This window comes from Rhinopithecus roxellana, chromosome 3 (genome assembly GCF_007565055.1).
Source record: "Rhinopithecus roxellana isolate Shanxi Qingling chromosome 3, ASM756505v1, whole genome shotgun sequence".
Classification (NCBI taxonomy): Eukaryota; Metazoa; Chordata; class Mammalia; order Primates; family Cercopithecidae; genus Rhinopithecus; species Rhinopithecus roxellana.
This window is the reverse complement of record NC_044551.1, coordinates 11729151-11751044: the sequence shown is the minus strand read 5'-3', so window position 1 is coordinate 11751044 and position 21894 is coordinate 11729151. Positions and strand designations below refer to the sequence as shown.

General features: G+C 39.0%; 1 pseudogene; it reads left to right on the top strand.

Annotated features, from left to right (window-relative positions):
- The first annotated feature begins 5734 nt into the window (after positions 1–5734).
- On the top strand, positions 5735–21029 carry LOC115896477 (annotated as a pseudogene).
- The last annotated feature ends 865 nt before the right edge of the window (positions 21030–21894 follow it).

Below are 21894 nucleotides of genomic sequence, written 5' to 3'. Positions count from 1 at the left end.
AGAAAAATATTTTTTAGAAATTTAGTGTAGCCTAAGTGTACAGTGTTTATAAAGTCTACGGTAGTGTACAATAATGTCCTAGGCCTTCACATTCACTCAACACTCACTCACTGACTCACCTGGGGCAACTTCCAGTCCTGCAAGCCATTCACAGTAAATATCCCATACAGATATACCACTTCTTATCTTTTTCTTTTTCTTTTTTTTAAGACAAAGTCTCACTCTTGTCCCCAGGCTGGAGTGCAATGGCGTGATCTTGGCTCACTGCAACCTCTGCCTGCCGGGTTCAAGAGATTCTCCTGCCTCAGCCTCCCAAGTAGCTGGGATTACAGACACCTGCCACCACACTCGGCTAATTTTTGTATTTTTAGTAGAGACGGGGTTTCAATATGTTGGCCAGGCTGGTCTCGAACTCCTGACATCAGGTGATCCGCCCGCCTTGGCCTCCCAAAGTGCTGGGATTACAGGCATGAGCCACAGCCCTCAACCCACTTCTTATCTTTTATACTGTATTTTTACTGAACCTTTTCTGTATTTGGCTATGTTTAGATACACCAATATTTCCCATTGTGTTACAGTTGCCTATAGTATTCAGTACAGAAACATGCTGTACAGGTTTGAAGCCTAGGAGCAATAGGCTATGCCATATAGCCTAGGTAATAGTGGGCTATACCATCTAGGTTTGTGAAAGTACACTCTATAGTGTTCACACAACAACAAAATCACTGAAAGATGTATTTCTCAGAATGTATCCCCATCATTATCATTAAGTAACACATACAAATCTAGTTTGTTTGAAGATAACTTTTGCTAATTTAACCCTCAAATATAATGTTTTTATACAATGTCCAAGCACATAAGTATCATCATTTTGGAGATGGGAATAAATTACGTGATTATCAAGAATTCTTCCAATATAGCAACATAGTAACTATCACAGCTCTTACTTAAATGATTGTCATATGTGACCATTAGCGTCTGTGAAGTAGAATTGGTGAAGTGCTGAGTGTGGTAGGAGGGTGTTCTAAAGGAACTCTAGATCCTCGAGCAGTCCATCTTCTGGGTGAAGTCACCTGGCTTGGAGTAATCTTGGCCGTATTCAAACCGTACTTATCTGGTAATACTCTTTCGACATTTCACGAAGAAAAGTATCACTGAAAGCAAAGCACCCACTGCCATGAGACAAACCAGTGCTTCAACCACAGTGGAAGAGAATGAAAATCCATCAAGGAAAAAGATGTGATGCCTACTAAGAAGGCATGAATCTAAAGTTCACAGATGTACAAGGTGTGCTCTGAGCAAGGTGACCCTTCTTAATCTCCAACCACTCTGTTCTAACACGTGCTAAAACTGCAACTGTACTCCTGTTGCAGGTAGGACCTATGTTGTTAAATGACAACAGTTTTCCACAAGGACTCACCTGGGTCTGGTTCTAGTTCTGGCCCCACCCAGACTAGATCATCTTAAGTTTTCCATGAAAATGTTGCCAGTGCTTAGAAAATAGGTAGCATAATAGTGAGGCTATAAAGAAAGAAAAGCCAAAAGAGTTCCCAGTTGCAGTATCTCCTTCCAGGGTTTGTCTAGGTTATGAACCAAATAAATTGGAGGCCTCTAATTCAGAGAGCAGGAAATGAAGAAAGTTTGTTCCTCTAATAAAAATAGTATCAAATTCTTCCTGTGCATATTTTAAAAATAAATATTTTGCTTGCTTATGATGATTTAAGTGCCCTTCACTATATTCTTTTGGAACAACCCTTACTATGAGCTGAGCCACCTTTGCACCAATAAACCTCAGTGCTCTGGCACACTGTGTTTTCTCAGAGTTTCAGTATGGGTGGCCAGGGAGCAATGCATCACTGGGTTCAACCTAGGGTAGGATCCACTAGCGTTGGTTGGAGCCCCAAGATTGGAGGTCACATTCTTTCAGTTTAGAAATGCTGTGGGCAAATCTCAAGGGGAGGGGCATCAAAGAATCACCCAGTGGGCGTTGATGCTTCTGAAATTCACCGTTCTCCACCAGCACAGTACAAAAGGAGTGAAGCCAAACCTTGGGGGAATATACCAGGGATCTGAATAAGTACACAAATCTAGGTTCCCTGCCCATCAGCACTCTCAGAGCCACAAAGCAAGGTCTCACTGAATTCCAGCATTCCTTGGATGCCTTCTATGAGCCAGGGTAGGTGCTGAGGAGAAAGACAAATGAAGAGTGATGGGGTGGGTCCCTAGCCAAAAAAGCTCACCACCTAAAAGATTTTCTCACATGTTTTGTTTAACAGTTTTATAGATTTTTAGCTCTGACATTTAGATCTATGACCTATTTGAGGTTAATTTCTGTTTATGATGTGATGTAAGAGTCGACGTTCACTTCTTTGTGCACAACTAGACAATTGCTTCAGTGCCATTTATTGAAAAAATCACGCTTTTTGCATTGGATTGCCTTGATACCTTTTCTTAAATCAATTGACTATATATGCATGAGTCTATTTCTAGATTTTTTATTCTGTTCCATTGATTTTTTTTTTAACTTATAAAGAAAAGAGGTTTAATTGACTGACAGTTCCTACATGGCTGGGGAGGCCTCAGGAAACTTTCAATCATGGCAGAACGGGAAGCAGGCATGTCTTACATGGCAGCAGGCAAGAGAGAGCATGTGAAGGAGAAACTGTCAAACCATCAGATCTTGTGAGAATTCACTCACTATTCCTCATGAGAACAGCATGCGGAAACCACCCTCAAAATCAAAATGCCTTCCACCAGTTCCCTCCCTTGACACGTAAGGATTATGGGGATTACAATTTGAGATGAGATTTGGGTGGGAACACAGAGCCAAACCATATCATTCTGCCCCTGGCCCCTCCCAAACATCACATTCTTTTTACACTTCAAAATCAATCATGCTTTCCCAACGGTTCCCCCAAAGTCTTAATTCATTCCAACGTTAACCCAAAAGTCCAACTCCAAAATCTCATCTGAGACAAGGCAAGTTCCTTCTACTTAGGAGCCTGTAAAATAAAAAGCAAGTCAGTTACTTCCAAGATACAATGGGGTTATGGGCATTGGATGAATGCTCCCATTCCAAGTAGGATATATGAGCCAAAACGAAGGGGCTACAGGCCCCATGCAAGTCTGAAATCCAGAAGGGCAGTCATTAATCTTTTGTTGTTCTTGTTGGAAGACAGAGTCTCAATTTTTTTTTGTCTTTACATCAAGACTACACCATCTTAGTTACTGTAGCTTTATCATCATAAGTCTTGAAATTAGGTTAAGTCTTCCAATTCTGTTCATCTTTTTCAAAATTATTGTTTTTTTCTAGATCCTTTGCATTTTCACATAAAGTTTATAATGATCTTGTCCAAAAAAAAAATTCTACTGGTATTTTGACTAGGTTTGAGTTGAATTTATGTCAACGGGGGAAAATTAACATCCTAATATTGACCATTGCTGTTTGTGAACATACAGAATTACTCTTCAGCTCCTATACCTGTGTCTTCCATCTTTCTAAGTATTTTTCCTGGGGCTTTTAAAACACAGTATCTCTAATAGACTCTGCTATATAACACGCAGTATTCAGAAAATAAATTATGTGTAATAAATGCCAAAATTAATACTACCCAAGAAGTGGTGTGAAAATATATTATGTTTTATAACAAGTAACAGAAAACTAAGGGTGTTTCTGTGCTGATATGCTTTTTTACTAAGAGATTTTTTTTGACTGATATGCTGTAAAGTCTTTATGTTTTTCTTCTCTTTGAATTGCATAATTTGTCTAGTTTCACTTTTACTTAAAGGATATTCACCTTCATTTTCAGTCTTTCAGTCCCTAAAAGAGTAGATCCTCTGCTTTAACATAAACTGTTAGCAAACTTTGATCCCTGAATAGTAGAAAATGGTGAAAACCTCAAGACTCCACATCTAGATTCTTCCTCATGGATATAAGGAAAAAGTATCTCTCTTTGGATGCACTTGAGTATGACATATGGCTAGAATTTATATTCAACAGTCCAAGTAACATAGACCCAAAGAGTCAGAAAGGATACCCACCATAACTAGCCTAGAGAGCAATCTGTTGAAAACCAGTGAAAACTAAACCCTGTTAATAGATACCAGGACAGGTTTCCCTGTGCAAGCTCAAGTGCCTCATAGGAAAAGGCTGAACTTCCATGAAGTTTTAATAGCTATGAAGTTGCTTCAACTGGCCACAATTCCACTTTCTGAATTCCTAGTAGCCTCAGGCAGTTCTTCCTGCTTCCTAGAGACCATCCTTGGAGTACCATCTCCCCACCCCCAGAACTGTTCCATGCTTCCAGTATTTCACTACAACAAATCCTAAAACTACAGGCTTTCTGGGCTAAGAAGGATCTTAGAAACCATCTATTCCAATCCCCTTGTTTTACAAGCAGGAAAACAGGCCTAGAAGCATAAAATACTAGGCAAAGTCATATACCATGTCATGCTAATGCAGAAATTGTAGTAGAACTCAAGTTCTTTGTCATTTGCTGACTTCAAGAGCTGTCACAGAATACAGCATCATAGAAATCAGTTTTAGGTACTAATTATCCTGGGATAGCTCTATTTTTTTCTTTCTAATTACAGAATTGATACACAAAAAATTGTATTTTATAATTTTTAAATAATGTAAATTATATAAAAGTTACTTTGGGTCCCACAGTACCTTACTCACCTCTCCTGATGTACTTTTATTCTCAGATTGGTGTGTATCTTTCTCCCTGTGCATTTATATATAGGTAACTTTTTTGCACAAGCAAATATTTGATTTAGCCATTTCTGTGAATATTTAGACATAAGGCACTAGCACCTCAGAAACTAATGCCAAATAGATTACATTTTTAAGTAGTGAACGCTCTGGTGGTCACTGATATGTGGTTTTTAAATTTTTATATATTTATTTATTTATTTTGAGACAGAGTTTCGCTTTTGTTGCCCAAGCGATTCTTCCACCTCAGCCTCCTGAGTAGCTGGGACTACAGGCGCCCACCACCATGCCTGGCTAATTTTTGTATTTTTTGGTAGAGACGGGGTTTTGCCATGTTGGCCAGGCTGGTCTCGAGCTCCCAACCTCAGGTGATCAGCCCACCTCAAACTCCCAAAGTGCTGGGATTACAAGCGTGAGCCACCATGCCCAGCTAAGTTTTTTTTTTAGATGACAAATACAAATTGTGTATATTTGTGAGGTATAATGTGATGTTTTAATATTACGTGTACATTGAATTTATGTCAACGGGGGGAAATTAAATCAAGCTAATTAACATATTCATCACCTCACTTTTTTTGGTGAAAACATTTAAGATCTACTCCCTTAGCAATTTTGTGGTATACAATACGTTATTAAATATAATCAGCATGCCACATATAGATAATTTCACATTTAAGAATTCCAATAAAATTTTGCTTTAATTTCTGCATATAATTTTGTTTTTGAGGTGTTGTATTAGTCTACTATCTAATCATGATAGTCTACTATCATGCTACTATAAGGACATACCCGAGTATGAGTAATTATAAATTACCTGAGTATGGGTAATTTATAAAGGAAAGAGGTTTAATGGACTCACAGTTCCACTAGGCTGGGGAGGCCTCACAGTCATGGCAGAAGGCGAATGAGGAGCAAAGGCACATCTTACATGGCAGCTGTCAAGACAGTGTGTGCAGGGGAACTGCCCTTTATAAAACAATCAGATCCCTTTCCCCTGGCTGGCAGCACAGCGGCTGCACAATGCCTGGAGATACTGTAAAGAACGTGAACCAGCAGGAGTTCATCAGAGTTCTGGCAGGCTTTCTCAAAAAGTCCGGGAAGCTGAAAGTCCTTGGATGGGTGGACACCGTCAAGCTGACCAAGCACAAAGAGCTTCCTCCCTATGATGAAAACTGGTTCTACACATGAGCTGCTTCCACAGCACAGCACCTGTACCTACAGGGTGGTGCTGGGGTTGACTCCATGATCAAGATCTATGGGGGACATCAGAGTAAAAGTGTCATGCCCAGCCACTTCAGTCAAGGCTCCAAGAGAATGGCCCACTGGGTCCTCCAAGCCCTGGAGGGGCTGAAAATGGTGGAAAAGGACCAAGACGGGGGATGCAAACTGACACCTCAGGGACGAGAGATCTGGACAGAATCACCAGACAGCTGCCAACAGGAAGCATTAGAACAGCACAGGAAAAATTCACCCCCATGATTCAATTACCTCCCATGACACATGGGAATTACGGGAGCTACAATTCAAGATGAGATTTGAGTGGCGACACAGCCACACCATATCAGATGTTTTTAATCAAAAAATGTTGCCAAGCGCCATGGCTCAAGCCTGTAATCCCAGCACTTTGGGAGGCCGAGGCGGGCAGATTACTTGAGGTCAGGAGTTTGAGACCAGCCTGGCCAACATGGTGAAACCCCACCTCTACTAAAAATTAAAAAATTAGCCTGGTATGATGGCAAGTGCCTGTAATTCCAGCTATTCAGGAGGCTGAGGCAAGAGAAAAGCTTGAACCCGGAGGCAGAGGTTGCAGTGAGCCGAGATCGTGCCACTGCACTCCAGCCTGGGTGACAGAAAGACTCAGTCTAAAAAAAAGAAAAAAGTTATAACTGCCTATTGTTGGTAAATTCAGTTTGCCTGTCTGTGTGGTGGCTTGCCATATTGGAAATCTGCCCCATTACCAAAGTGTGATCTGTTACCCACTCAACACTGTATCTTCCTCTTTCTATGCTCTGCTCACATCACAAGGGAGAAGCTCAGAAACACATTTCCCAGAATCCCTTATAACTATGGTTCTAAGTTAAATTTTGTTCATGAAAAGAACTCCCTCAAGACTCAGACGGCAATAGAGAAGTTATTTTTCTCCAGCAGTTACTGCAGACATGTGGGCAAATGGAAGATGGAAGCCTATAGCAGTTACTGAGAAAGCTCCTGAAAATCACCTGCTGCCCAACTTGTAAAAAGCCTCATGAAGAGCAAGGATATGAATGAAAGACTATTTGAAAGACAGAAATTCCAACGATTTTTCTGGACACAGGTTTAATTCCCAGATCAAGTGAGGCTGTCATCACTGACGTCCCATTGTCCAGTTGTCTCTCCCAATCCATCTTTAGATTCTCTTTTCTTAAAGTTTGTTTTGATTCAATGTCCTTTCAGTTAACCTTGGGGCAGCACTGTAAATCCCATTCTGGTATGTTCTTAGGGATATTGCTGAGGGCACTGTTTCCTGTATAAAGAGCCATTGAGAAATTTCTTTCAGAAATAATAGCTGAAAGAAATATTTGCAGAGATAAGAGACTGGTGGATTAACCAATTAACAAGTCACTTTGGTTGGTAGGAAAACCAGAGTTAAACTTTCACTCAATTTTCAGAAACTATGTAGGTTTCAATGGCTCATCTGTATAGCAACTTCCTGGGTTTTTACCTTCTATATTAATTTGTTCTTTTTCTGCCCACATTTTTAGATTTATTTATACCTTCCCATTTCATTATGTATACACTGGTATTTTTCCTAACTTGCCTAATTAAATACATATGTTTAAAATAAGTTTAAAAAACCAATACATGTCCATCTAGACATGGTGGTTGACACCTGTAATCCCAGCACGTTGGGAGGCCATGATGGTGGGCAAGGGTGGGCGGTGGGATGGCTTGAGTCCAGGAGTTCGAAACCAGCCTAGACAACATGGCAAAACCTCTTATCTACATTGTGTACAAAAATTAGCTGGGCGTGGTGGCATGCACCTTTAGTCCCAGCTACTTGGGAGGCTGAGGTGGGAGGATCAACTGTGCGCCCAGGAGGTTGAGGTTGCAGTGAGCCAAAATCATACCACTGCAGTCCAGCACAGGCAAGAGAGTGAGACCCTGTCTCAAAAACACATAAACAAACAAGCAAATAAAGAATACAAGAAGACTAAGCTCCCTCAGACCTCATCAGCCTGCAGGTGCAAGGGATGACTTGAACAATAGCTAAAAGGTTACTGGTTTATAGTCCCATTTTTTTTTTTTTTTTTTTTTTTTTTTTTTTTTTTTTTTTTGAGACGGAGTCTTGCTCTGTCGCCTGGGCTGGAGTGCAGTGGCCGAATCTCAGCTCACTGCAAGCTCCGCCTCCCAGGTTTACGCCATTCTCCTACCTCAGCCTCCCGTGTAGCTGGGATTACAGGCGCCAGCCACCTCGCCCAGCTAGTTTTTTGTATTTTTTAGTAGAGATGGTGTTTCACCATGTTAGCCAGGATGGTCTCGATCTCCTGACCTCTTGATCCACCCGTCTCAGCCTCCCAAAGTGCTGGGATTACAGGCTTGAGCCACCGCGCCCGGCCTATAGTCCCATTTTTTAATAAAAGTCCTTGGGTTCCTATAAAACTTGCCTTCTCCACCCCCTCAACCAAATGTTTCTGGAAGTCCTCAGTGGGTGTTTCACATGCACACCCATCTGTTCTATCAGGCATCACCATGGTAGCTGAACTTCATAGATATGTATTTCTTCCCTCAAGTAACAGTCCTAGATGAGTGCTCATGTCAGCAGGGCAACTCATCTCTTTGTCATCATTCAGGATCCTAAGCTGATGTCACTCTGTCATTTTCAACATGTGACTTCCAAGGTTGCCCTGAGTGTCAACATTCCAATCAAGTGAAGACAGTAAAACATTTCTTTTTAATTTAAAGGCATAGAAAAACATGTGTGAGAAATTTTTATGAGTCAAGACTGTACGTGGAATACATCATTGATGCTCACAAACCACTGGAGACAACTTAGTCACATGGCCACATGCAACTACAAGGAAGGCTGGGAAATGTAGTGTGCTCATATATCAGGAAGAAGAGAAGGGATTCTGGTAGATAGCTAGTGGTTTCCTCCACAGCATATCTTCTTGTAGTCTTTTTGCAATATTGTTTCCACAAAATTATGATCATATTGCATTCTGCTATATTCATTTAAAATTATATTCAGCATCATTTCCCTGTCATAAAATTGTCTTCAAAAACCATTTTAAAAATAATATATTATTTCATCTCATATATACCAGAACTTACTTACCTACTCTCCTCCTGTTGGATATTTACCTTCTTTCCAATTTTTGGTTTAATAAATGAAGCTGAAATTTGAATATTACATGTCAGTTTTTTGTTTTTCGTGTTTTGGGTTTTTTTGAGACAGAATCTCACTCTGTTGCCTAGGCTGCAATGCAGTGGCACAATCTCAGCGCACTGCAACCTCCGCCTCCTGGGTTCATGCAGTTCTCCTGCCTTAGCCTCCTGAGTAGCTGGGAGTATAGGCGCACACCACTACACCCAGCTAATTTTGTATTTTTGGTAGAGACGGGGTTTCACCACATTAGTCAGACTGGTCTTGAACTCCTGACCTCGTGATCCGCCCACCTCGGCCTCCCAAAGTGCTGGGATTATGGGCATGAGTCACTGCACCTGGCCTACATATCAGTTTTTAGTAGCTTTCCTAAAACTTTTATTAGGATGGATTCCTGCAAGTGGAAGTATAGGGACAAAGGATATATACATGTAAAAAGGCTGTTTAATTTCTGTTCCATTTGGTGAATAGAGTGGCAGGGGTTGAGGGGATGAGCTAAGCCTATTTAGTCACACTGGGGTATAGAGTAGGAGATTTCTCTTTTCAACCATCAACGCTCTAGGTTTCAAGGGCCCCACCTGGAAGTCTTTCACCAATGCTGATCTGAAGGGCATCTATGCAGATCCTCAGCACAGACTACATATAATATTCACTCAAATGAAAACTGAATGGCCCACAGACACGCTTTGCTCCCAAATGATTCCTGGATGTTAGCAATAGATATACTCAATCTACTATAGGCTGGAGCCCACTCCATTCCTATCTACAAAATCTCTCCAGGTCCTAGTGTGCCTTGACCCTGCCATATACATTTTTAAGGATTTTTCAAATTTGGGGAAATTTGCATTTTATTTACCAGTTGAGCATCCCAAACTCAAAAATTCAAAATCCAAAATGCTCCAATGAGCATTTGCCTTGGATGTCTCTTGTCAGTACTGGAAAAGTTGAAGCTTTTGGAGCATTTCAGATTTTAGATTTTCAGATTTGGGATGCTCGACCTGTCCTTGTAAGCTGCTTCAAACTCCCTTTCCAATGAATTGGTCTACAAATAAGTAAATAAGAAAAATTACATTGTGTAGGATAGGAAGCAGCAAACTACAGTCTCCACATCAAATCTGGTCTGTAGCCTGATTTTGTAAATAAAGTTTTATTGAAATACTGCCACATCTATTCATTTCCATATTGTCCATGGCTGCTTTCTTTTACAACTGCAAAGCTGAGTAGTTGTGATAGAGGCCTATGGCCTCCAAGTTTAAAATATTTTCTGTCTGGCCCTTTATAGGAAAAGGTTGCTGACCTATTCTCCAGAATTAGGCTACAACAACCAAACTAGGGTCTGTACTCACATACACCCCTATTTGTTTGATGAGCTTGTTCAGCTCCATATAACTTCCTTATTTTACTTATGAATGTCTTATGCTATATTAATGCAACATTAATACATCTGGCCTTCATAACTTCAGACCTTGCCATAACTAGTTTTAAATTTCACTCCTCTCCTCATTCAATTTTGATTCACAATTTATGAACACACACTATGTTTCAGTTACCCAAATTAATAATGAACATGCAAAGTGGTATTTTTCTCTCTGGAAATGAAAGACAAGTATTTTCAAATGCTTGGTGAGCAGCACTATTGATATTTCTCTTTCTCTTATTCCAAGTAAATATTATGCTGCGTCTGTGTGGTCATAGCCATTTCCATCACAAAAGACTCTACAAACCCAGGATTACCTCATCCCAATAGAAACAAAGAGGAAAAGGGAATTAGGCTGAAGGGAAAGCTAAAGTAAAACCATCTTCAGTGATTTCAAAGGAACTCAGAAATAACAAAGTATATTTCTTTCAAGTAAATGTGCCCTTTTTTCAAAAGACTATTGTGGCAGTCCTAAAAATTGCCATTAAATGCGGAGGATAGAAAAGATCATTAAAATTAAAAATCAATTAAATTCCAAAATTTAACATATTTGCCTAAATCAAATTAAATCGCCCAAGAGAAAACGCACAGCCACTTAAGAAGTACATATAAAATTGCAAGATACTCCCCTCTCTTAAACAGCTAATCACTGTTTTCCAACTGACGTAACAAGGATGTGCTTGCGTGTATTATTTACAAGACTAAATACATGTTTAATAAAAAGACGTAGTTTAAAACACCCTCTTTTAATGTTTTTGTTACACAAGTGGACCCAGATTTGTGATTAAAACTCGTCAGAGAAGCATGTGAAAAAGTGGTATGAATCATTACTGATTTCCTGCCTTGCCCCTTTCCGAAGAAACTCATCCTTTCCCCCAGTTGAAAACACATAAAAAGTTGACAGTTTTAAAACCATGTAGTAAGAAAGCAATTTGTTTTCTAAAAATTTTTTACTCTCTAATACAAAGCCTTCTTCCCTAAATGCTAATATGCCACTTAAGTCCTTCCTAGAGGTATAAACATGATTCATAGTTTAATATCGCTAGAGATAATTTTAGAAAGAGCCCCTTTTGTTTAAATGAATGTGAACCCTTTTGCCAAGCCTTGAAACTGCTGCCTTTGTTGGTATGTTGACTTTTAAAAGGTGAGATAGTTTTTGGTAGCCTTAACTAGAGTCTTGTACAAGGAAAAAAAAGAATGACTCAAGGATCTCAGGAGACTTTTTTACCCACATTACTGTGGTCCTACTGTTTTATGAAATCCAAGGGTTGTTCGAGTACAAAACAATTTTCAAAATCTCACATGATGTTGAAAGACAGGTCCATTTCCAAGCCTTCATATTCAGGAGTCCTTCCCAAACTAACATTCATCCTCTGTCTTTTTTACTTTTCTTCCAGGTGCTCTGGGAATTAGCTATTGAGTTCATTTTCTCCCACCATTCCCAGCCCCATGACTACATCCCCTTTATAAAGTGTAAACAATACCACTTTGGGGCAAAAGGTGAAGAAAATGTCTGTCTTGGGCCTCTCTGATCTACCCTTTTAATATGTCTTTTAACTTTGCTGTTTTCTTCCAGGAATCTAGCACCACATGCTGGGTTCTGTATTAGTCATTTATTGCTGTTTAACAAATTATCCAAAAACTTAATGACTTAAAACAATAATTATTTATTACCTCACACAATTTCTATGGACCAGGAACTTAGCTTGGTGGGTTCCACCTCAGAGTCCCTCAAAAGGCTAGAGTCAAAATGTCACCTGGGGTTACAGTCACTGAAGGTTGCATTGGGCTGAAGAATCCACTTCCCACATGACTCACTCACATACTGCTAACTGGTGCTGGTTACTGGCAGCAGGCCTCAGTTCCTTACCCCAAGAAACTATAGGACTGCTTGAGTGTCCTCATGAGATCGCAGCTGGCTTCCCCTAAAAGTGGTTGATCTGAGGGATCTCATAGAGTAAAGCAGAAGCCTCAATGTCTTTTGTGACCTCGCCTTGGAAGTCACACTTAGGAGTAATTTCCACAATGTACTATTGGTTACCAAGGTAACCCTTATTCAAAATGGGAGAGAACAACACAGAGTGTGACTAACAGGAAGTGTGAATCACTGGGGGTCATCCTGGAGGTGACCACAGACCCTAATGGCCCAAGGTCTTCCACCCTGTCCCAGGCTGCCTTTGTTCTGGCAGTCCCCTCCAGATGGCCTCCCCAATGAAAGCAAATCTTTCATGAGTGTATTCTGTCAGTTCCCTATTCTTTACCAAGGTAATGTTGCTGATCTGTTACTGAAATTTTGCTAATGTGCTCAGAGAATGCTACAGGCGAAAAGTATAGCTTTTTGCACACATCCTCCTTCATCAGCAAATAAAAGAGTCAAGGCCTTGACTAAACACTGACTCTCATGGTGGAAGCATCAGGACTATTATAAACAGACAGGGAAATGTCCTATTATTTAGTCCTGGAAAATTTCACCATGTAGGCATATACCTGCTTCAACAACTCCTAAGTCTGAGTTTATAGGGACAATTTGGACAATAGGATTATTCTAGTCAGAACAAGTTTTTACTTCAGTTCTCTGACTATTCCCTGTGCACATTTATGCATCCTCAGAGCCTGGCAGAGACCACTCAACAAATACTAATCTCGTGAAAAAAGGAAGGTCTAGACAGACTTGATAGTATTAATAGAGATACACACCTGCTTCATAGAAATTCAAGAGGTACAGCTTCAATAAAAAAGAACAGAGGAAAAGCAAAAGAAAATCACTGAATACACTTTACATCAATGCAACCCAGTTACTATTAGAAAAGAACAATTAGAAGCAGAGCTCTGTAAAATTAAAAAAGGGAGAAATGGGATTACTTTATTCAAGTTATGTGTTTGAGATTAAAAACAAAAGAATTACCAACATAATTGTTAGAGACTAACCATAATAATTTCATTTACTGAGCATCTAACTTGGACCATGTACATCATACATTATCAACACCTCTTTCAACAACCCTGCAGGACAGATAGGTATTAGGATCCTCGTTAGAAAAGGAAAAACGAACATGAAACAAATGGCTAGTTTAGTGATGCACAGCAGAGATTTAAACACAGGTTTGTCTGACTTCAAAGCACAACCTTTTTCTCCAATGCCGCACTGACTAACCTGTTGTCTTTAACAACAACAACAAAAAAATCCAGGCTCACTGACTACTAGCAATGGAAATTAAGGTAGCTCCTTGACTCCTCTATCATCTACCTGGGCTCATGGGTGCAAGTATTATCAGATTGGCTCAGTGTCCAATCACAGGCCTGCCAGAGCCAGGGGCTTGATATGGTTCATCTCTAACTGTACAAAGTTCTTGAGGGGTGTGGAAAAAATACAGTTCGGTTAAGGCTCACCTTAGTACTAAAGTCTGTAAATTGCGGGGATGTATACAATTTGAATGGACAAGGGTAGAGAAAAAAACAACAAAATATTTATATTTATTTAAAAACAGTGAGTTAAATTTACTCTCCCCTCTACTGGTGTATAGATATACCCAAAGGATCCATTTTTCTGTACACCATGATTTTTTTATTCTATAGCAACATTCATCTCTATATGAGAGTTCCAAACTGTAATAAAGGACTTTAATGAGAAAGAGAAGAAAAAGAAATTATCCTCCATGCTTACATATGGCCACCAACCCCACAACCTTCCAAGAAAAAAAAATCACCTCTAAACTACAGATTTTGAGTTTTAAGAATGTTGGAAACAGTGTGCTGAATACCATCATCTGACTACTCAGTGCTGGACAACACTAAAATTCTAATGAAAGAAAAAAGCAAAACAAAAGAAGAAACTCTTTTCGAATGGATTACCATTAAACTTGCAAACTGTTTGATCTTTCATTGCAATCAATATGAAATTGTACCTTTTTATTTCTTAAAATTTCATAGCTTTTGAAAGCATTTCTATTTTCTTTGCATGTCATTGAAAACTTGTCTTAAAATTCAAGTTAGGTAGAATTTTAGTAACTTCCACATTTCAGCTTTGTACTGGCATTGTGGAGGATGCCAAGAACTCTAAGATGTGTCTCTTTCTTTCACAACCCTGGTTCTCAAATGTGAACATGCACCCAAATCTTCTGGAGAGCTTGTTAATTAAAATACAGAGTGCTACCCCAACTCCTGGAATTTCTAATTCTGCAAATCTAGGGTGGAATCTAAGAAATTACAGTTCTAACAAACTCTCAGGTGATGCTAATGTTATGGTCCAGGGACCACATTTGGAGAACTTCTGCTGGAAAACTGAGTCTCTAGTCCTGGTAAAGAGGCAAGACAAAAACATGCATGAAGTAAAGGAATTGTGTGCAGCAGTGTAAGTTCAGACACCAACTCAGAGGGACAATTGCTGTAAGAACTCTCAGGAGGGAGTAATACCACAGGCAGGAGTCATCAGAAAGGAAGTGAGACTTGGGCAGGTTCTCACTGAATGAGTAGGAAGAGAAGGAAGAAAGGCATCACAGACCAGTGTACACGTGTTGTGTTCACATAGCAACCAAGCCAACCTAAGGAGAGCTTCTCCACTGGCCAGCGGTTTGAAAAAATATACTAGGGCAGTGCATGCAGAGAACCACCAAATAAGACTAAAGTATCAGTGGGCCTTAGGAACCACTGAAGGTTGTATAGTAGAAGGGTGATTGTTTCAGGGAAGATTTAGTGATGTTTTAGTGAGGATTAAAAACCAACAGCATACACATTGGATTGGTACAGGGAGAAACCAGACAAAGGGAGGGTGCCAGCTGCATGGCAAATGCTATGATCCAGTCAAAAACTTGAGAGAGGCTGAGGCAATGGAAATCCTAAGAGAGAGACAGACCAAAAAGGCAGAGAACTTAGTGACTTACCTGGTATGAAGGCTAATGCAATGGAGAGAGAGGGGAGTCAAAGTTGACTGAGGTTATGAACCCTATGACTGGGAGGAAAAATATAACAAAACATTTCATTCTGTTGAACTATGCCCAAGTAATTCTGCTGACAATATGATATCACAAGGTACTGACTTTTAGGGAGGAATGGGAGAGTCTATTTTGGCAAGTTTCAAAATTTCTCTAATCTTAACAGGGTCAGGATTTCAAGTCTGAATCTCATTTGTGTCCAAACCCACTTAAACTCTTTAATAAGTGATTTCCTGTTTTAAAGAGGAAAAATGTATATTTTTTAAATTATTCAAAGGGCTTAAATACTTCTTAGACATCAAACAAGTCTTAAGAAATAATATTTTGATGATTTAAGTAAAATTAAACAAAAACATATGGAACGAATTTCTTTCAAACATACATCATGTTTAGAAAGTGAGGGTAAGACTGCTTCATAAAATGCATTTGCTGTTCTATCAAACCCAAAATGGCTGAAAAACTCTTCAAACATTTAAAATTCATCCAGATTTGTCCTACCCTGACTTCGATGCTATTGAATATCAGAATCTTTCAAGGCCATTTTACTTTTTTAGTCAATGAATCATGACATTCGTTTCTACAAGATATAACATTTATGGACTGTTTTGACATGCGTATCTGCAAAATAAAAGAATTCAGTTAAATCAGCTGAATTCTCTGATGAGAGGTTCCATACACATCCAAGACTGCCCATTGCTGACAGTAACCTATGATCGTGGTTTTCACATTTGGCAAGAGAGACTGTTCTGAGCAAACTCTCCTCCCTGAGGAGCTATGAGGAAACTGACTAGCTTGCTAACTGTGGCCCACCTAGCATCTTCACCACCAACCTACACACACAGAAAGAGTGAGAGAGCAGCAAAGATGTATTATGGCTTTTGTGTCATACTCATTGTGCTTTCTTATTTCCTTTCAACAGAAACTCCATTACCTTCATCTTAGACTTTGGCATTCCCTAAACCCCGTAATTTATCTTCCCATACTCCTCATTGATTCTAGCCTTGTACTCTGTCAAAGCATGGCTCCTCCTCTGCAAAAATGCATAATAATAGGCTATTCATTAGACAAACAAATCTGTAATTTCCTTCACACCTAAGCAGGAGAAGGAACTTTATGGGTCACTTGGGTCAGCCCCCTTATTATCAGCCAAGTGAAGAAAGCTCCCCTATGGGACACAGCTGGTCAGTAGCCAACCCAGGATTAGCATGCAAGTCTGCTGATTTCCTATCCGATTTTTTCCCCTTTACACACACTATCTCTTGGACACCTGCTTTTTACAAATGACTTATTTCTCCCACGTGACTCTTCTTTTCCTGAAAACAAAAAGGAACCATTTTCCTGACTGGTTGATTGTTCATCATTTGCTCTCAACTTTCTGCAAAACTATTTCAGTTAAAACATTTATGGTCATCCTTGCTAGAGAACACTGAGGGCAGGGGAGATATTGTTGGTCAGAAGAGCACTTCCATGGTGTTCATATTTCATGATTTACTACTGCTGACTCAACTAATGCCTAAGGCCATATCTCTTTCACATAACTATGCTCAGTTTAGGATGGTGATTTGCAACCAGGGGATATTTCTGCCCCCCAGGGGACATTTGTCTAAATCTAAAGACATTTTTGGTTTTTACAACTGGAGCATCCTACTGGCATCTAGTGGGTAGAGGTTAGGAATGCTGCTAAACATCCTACAATGCATAAGACAGCTCCCTGTAACAGAATTATCCAGCCTCAAATGACAATAGAACCAAGTTTGAGGCCATGTGTTAGGAGAGGGGACTGGAGTAGATATCAATACAAGAATTTCGATATATCTCTAGGTTTCAAGATAACAGCTAGATCCTTCGGTCTTGGAGCATTCATTCAGCACCTATCATGTGCCAGGCATTAGTCTAGGTACTGCTGCCAAATGTATAATCTGATTGTCTTCCTGCCTAGATATTAGAAACATAGAATGCTGAAGCCCTGAAAGATTCTGACACAGGGAAAGATAAGCGTCTTCAGCCAGATATGTTCCTAAGCCTGCCACATTACAGATAAATAAAATGCTGAACCTATTGGAAGGCATGGTGTGGCTCACTCATTCCTGGGACCAGCAACAGCCATTTGGACCTGTTGGAGAACTTTCAAAGATGAATGCAGTGTCAGTGCCCTGAAGTCATCCAAAAACAACTAGACAGGCATCTGTAAAGAATGCTTTGCAAAGTGAAAAACGGCCACGTGGTTTCTTTTGGTGCTGTTGTTCGTTGTTCTGCCAAGTGAAAAGCAAATGATGCTTTAAATATTTCAAGAAAGAAAAAGTTCCCTTTGATACTACATCTTATTCACTTTCACCAAAATGTCATCCTGTTAGGCTTGGGTGCTCTCCGGGACATATTAAAAGCCTCTTTTATCAGTGTTATTTCTACTTTGAACACATTCCTTTAATTTAAGTCAGTATGGCTGGTTTGTATTAAAATATTGGAAAGGTTCTTAGGTTTCAGACTGATAGTAAATCCATAAAAAAAAAAAATGGCTTTTCCATTTCCGGGAAATCTAATTAAATGTTGTGAAAACAAATGTGCTCTGGTGTGGTATATAATGGAATAATATTAAAGAATAAATATTAGGTTTCTGTTGTTTGGTAAGCTCTTTGAACTCTGGAGAATGTGAGAAAAATACCTTCCCAAGCTAGGGATCTGGGAACATGGAGATAAGGAATGACAAATGCTCTCTCAAAACTACTCCAGATTCTCCACACCACAGAAACCTAAATCAAATTAAAGGAAGACCTCCTCTAACATAGCTCTCCTGCCAGGTGGCAAATTTTGTATCCAAGAGGTTTACTCCTTATAGTCCTACCAGAATCCTCAAGTGAAAAAAAAAAAAAAAAAAAAAAAAATCTGTCTCAACTCCTCCCCCACTGCCACCGCCTCACACTCAATCCAACTTGGTGAATCCCACCACAAGATGGCGGTCATAGTTTATCTTTGTTTTCAGTGCTTACCTCGACAAAATACTTGTGAGGCTCAGTGCTAGTGCTTCAGGGGTCTCTTTGAAAGTATATGGGGTGTTGTAGTACTCCATAAAGGAACATTGGTTCTTTTCTTCCCAGCCCACATATGATCTAAACAAAAACAAAGTGTTCGCTGTGTAAACACAGCTTCCAGGGAAATCCTTCCAACCGGAGGGCTGCTTATAAACTCATTCTATAACAGAAATTTGATGTCAATAGGTAGGGTTTCTACTTTTTACCGAAGATAATATCAGTATGACTTATATCTCACCATTTACAAGCTTTTGCATGTACTATCATATTTCATGGTTTATCATATTTCTGACACCCTTCGCCTGCCCTGAGGCCCCTTACTTAGCACATTTCCGGAGCCAGAAAGGAGGCCTCTTGAGCTTCTCTGTACTGACCTGAGCAATAAATCTTGCCCACCCCATATCTCCTTTCTGGCCTGTTTTAAAAGCACAAAGGGGATTGTGCTTTTAAAAAAATAAGCCTACCTACTCTTCTGGCAGCCTAAATCCAAGGGGAGATCACTCTCAGTAAATTTCAACCACCCATCCTGCTTTCCATTTGAAGAAGATAATTAATTATCAGTGACTTTTGTACAAGTTGACTTTTATAATTTACCATCAAGATGTACATCTACCCTTTTCCTGGACATAAGTCAAGTACTTACTATCCTACTAATTCCTCCTAGTCTTTACAGTTCATCTTAAACTGCAGCACTGATATGTTAAATTATTTCCCTGACATAACCGGCAGATAGAGATCCCAAATCTCTGGCCAATAGAGATCTCATTGTGAGCCTCTTCAGCTGGAGTGGCCTCCTCACCTAAGTAACATCACAGTTGCATCCTGTCTAGTCCTTTCTTATAATGCCACTTGGGGCAGCTGTGTCTGTGTGGCTCTGTCTGTGTAGGTCTGAGTATGGTTTCTTGCATGTTTGTAGTGAAAGGTCATGGAAGCTGTCAAAGAGCTCTGATCCAATTGAGTGAGAGCATCACTGCAAGTGAAGACAGAAAAACAAAACAAAACAAACAAACAAAAAACTACTCAATATTGAAATACTCAGTTACCTGAAAGACTGTTCTTAGTTCTCTGGCCTTCAGAACTAGTGCTATAAGCAGTAATTTCTGACTTCAATATGTTAATAGTCACATTTAAGCATAAAACAGTAAGCTAAAACATAGTAAGCAACTTTCAATATATTGTGGGTTTGCTACTGGAGAGTTGAACTTTTATGCTCTTTTCAGTCTTTCTCCCTCTGAGATGACTGAGCAATCCAATACTCTTAAGTAGGCAGTTTGTCTAACATGACAGTTCTAACATCTTACTGCATTTATTTTCTTAGCAAATCTGCATTCCCTCCAACTACCCCACCCTTAGGAGGGCAGAGACTCTATATTGTACGGCTTTTAGACATCAACACCTAGCGTGATGCTTACATAATGTCAATGGGTGATAATGCTTTTTAATTAAATTAAACAAATGACTCTGAAGGGCTCTTCTCAATTAAAAAATAAAAGTTTATAAAACTGAGCAAAAGATGTGACCAAAAATATATAAATCCCCACTAAACACATAAAAAGAAGTTCACCTATACTATGTATCAGGGAAATGCAAACCAAAACAAAAATAAAATATTTTTCCTCTATCAGATGATATTTAATTTAAACAATTATTTAAATGTTACATCTTGACATAGAAAGGACACTCAAATAGTATAAACTGATTCAACTTGACACTGTCTATCCAAACTTGAAATGTGCAAACTCTTTGATCTAGCAATTCCACTTTGAAGAATCCATATGGGGAAAAAAACTCACTATGTGCACAAAAGTAGAAGATTCAATAAAGCATGGTTTGTTTTTGAAAAAAATTGAGAAAGCAAATGTCCATTAATAAAGAAATGATAAATAAATAATAGTGCATCCATATGATGAAACACTGAGGCAACATCAAAAAGAATGAGGTAGACTTTTTACTCATTTTGGAAAAACTTCTACATCTGATTAAGGAGAAGAGCAAGGTAACAAATAACAAAGATATAATCCCATTTTTTTCTCTTTTTTTTTTTTGCAGAGGGGACATATATGGGTATATGTGTACAAAGTAGATTTTGTTAAAGAGTACTCAGGTTGGACACAGAGGAAGGGGACATTATAGCAACTCAAATGATTTTGAGCCAAATGTTATTCTTCTCTTTATGAGTCTTAGTAGAATGTTTACACTGACTGCCTTACCTTGTGTAGTGGCCCCCAGGCCCCTGCCTTCTGAGTGGTTTTTCTCTTTTTCCCAGTTTTTTTTTTTTTTTTTTAAGTAAATGCATGTATATATGAAGCTATGAAATGCAGTTATCTTTTTTTCTGTTTTTTTCTTTCTACTATTTTTGTTTGGTAAATTAGAAGATCTTAATTTGCCTTGCTCATTAGATTCATTCAGCTTGTCATAGTGACTGGAAATAATAATGGTTACATAAATGGATGGATAGAGGAACACAAACACTCTCCCTTTTTTTTCTTAGTTGCCAGAATCTCTAAAGGTGTTTATTGAAGATGTTTTTCACACCTTAGCCATGGGGAATGAAGAGGAGGTACCTGCATTTTAATAAGGAATTATGAAAGACAGAAAGAAAGGAATTTTAGCATGGAGTTTTGTTTGCAACACACCTTCGGTAAAATATTCACTTAATGAATGACAAATTTCTGATGTTGGAATTGATATAAAGGAGATATTTAGGGAGGTTGAGTCTTTCCCGTATCTTAAAAATAATTATTGGAACAATTCAGGAGGACATTTTTTTAAAGATTTAAAAATCATTTCTAATCTATCACTCTTACTCCTTTCTTTCCTATTTTCTTTAATAAGTAATACCTGGTTACATTTTTGTTTTAGATTCAAACCATACAGATGTTTGAATAGATAAAAATAAAAGATAAGAAACTCTTTATACTCCTATTTCCACTCCCCTCCCCGAGGAAACCATCAGCCAATTAGATGTGGGTTTCTTTCTAGTACCCCCTCTGCATTTTACAGCTGTCTATGCAGATGTCCTCATTTTTTATTGTACATCTGATCTCCAAGGGGAAGTCATACCTAAAAAAATGACTAAGAAATTGATCAAAAATTTGAAACTTATGTTGGAAGGCTGGTATTAGGGAAATGCTGTTATGTAAATAACTTGTAATAACCTAAATTCATGCATGTAGGACTCACACAATGTAAAGACTACTTACATATATCATGAACCACTACCATCTTAGAAAATGGAGTCTTCAGTGCACTGGTCTTTCACATGCTTTTTTTTAAAAAAAAAAAAAAAATCTCATAATGAATGGGATATATAAATGTGGAGATAAAAACTGAGATTAATCAAAAGGTCTAGAGTTGGCAGTAGGGGAAACAAAGAATAAGAGAGAAATTTGGAAGAAGGCAGAGAGGCATGCATCGAGCTAGGAGACCAGTTAGGTGTC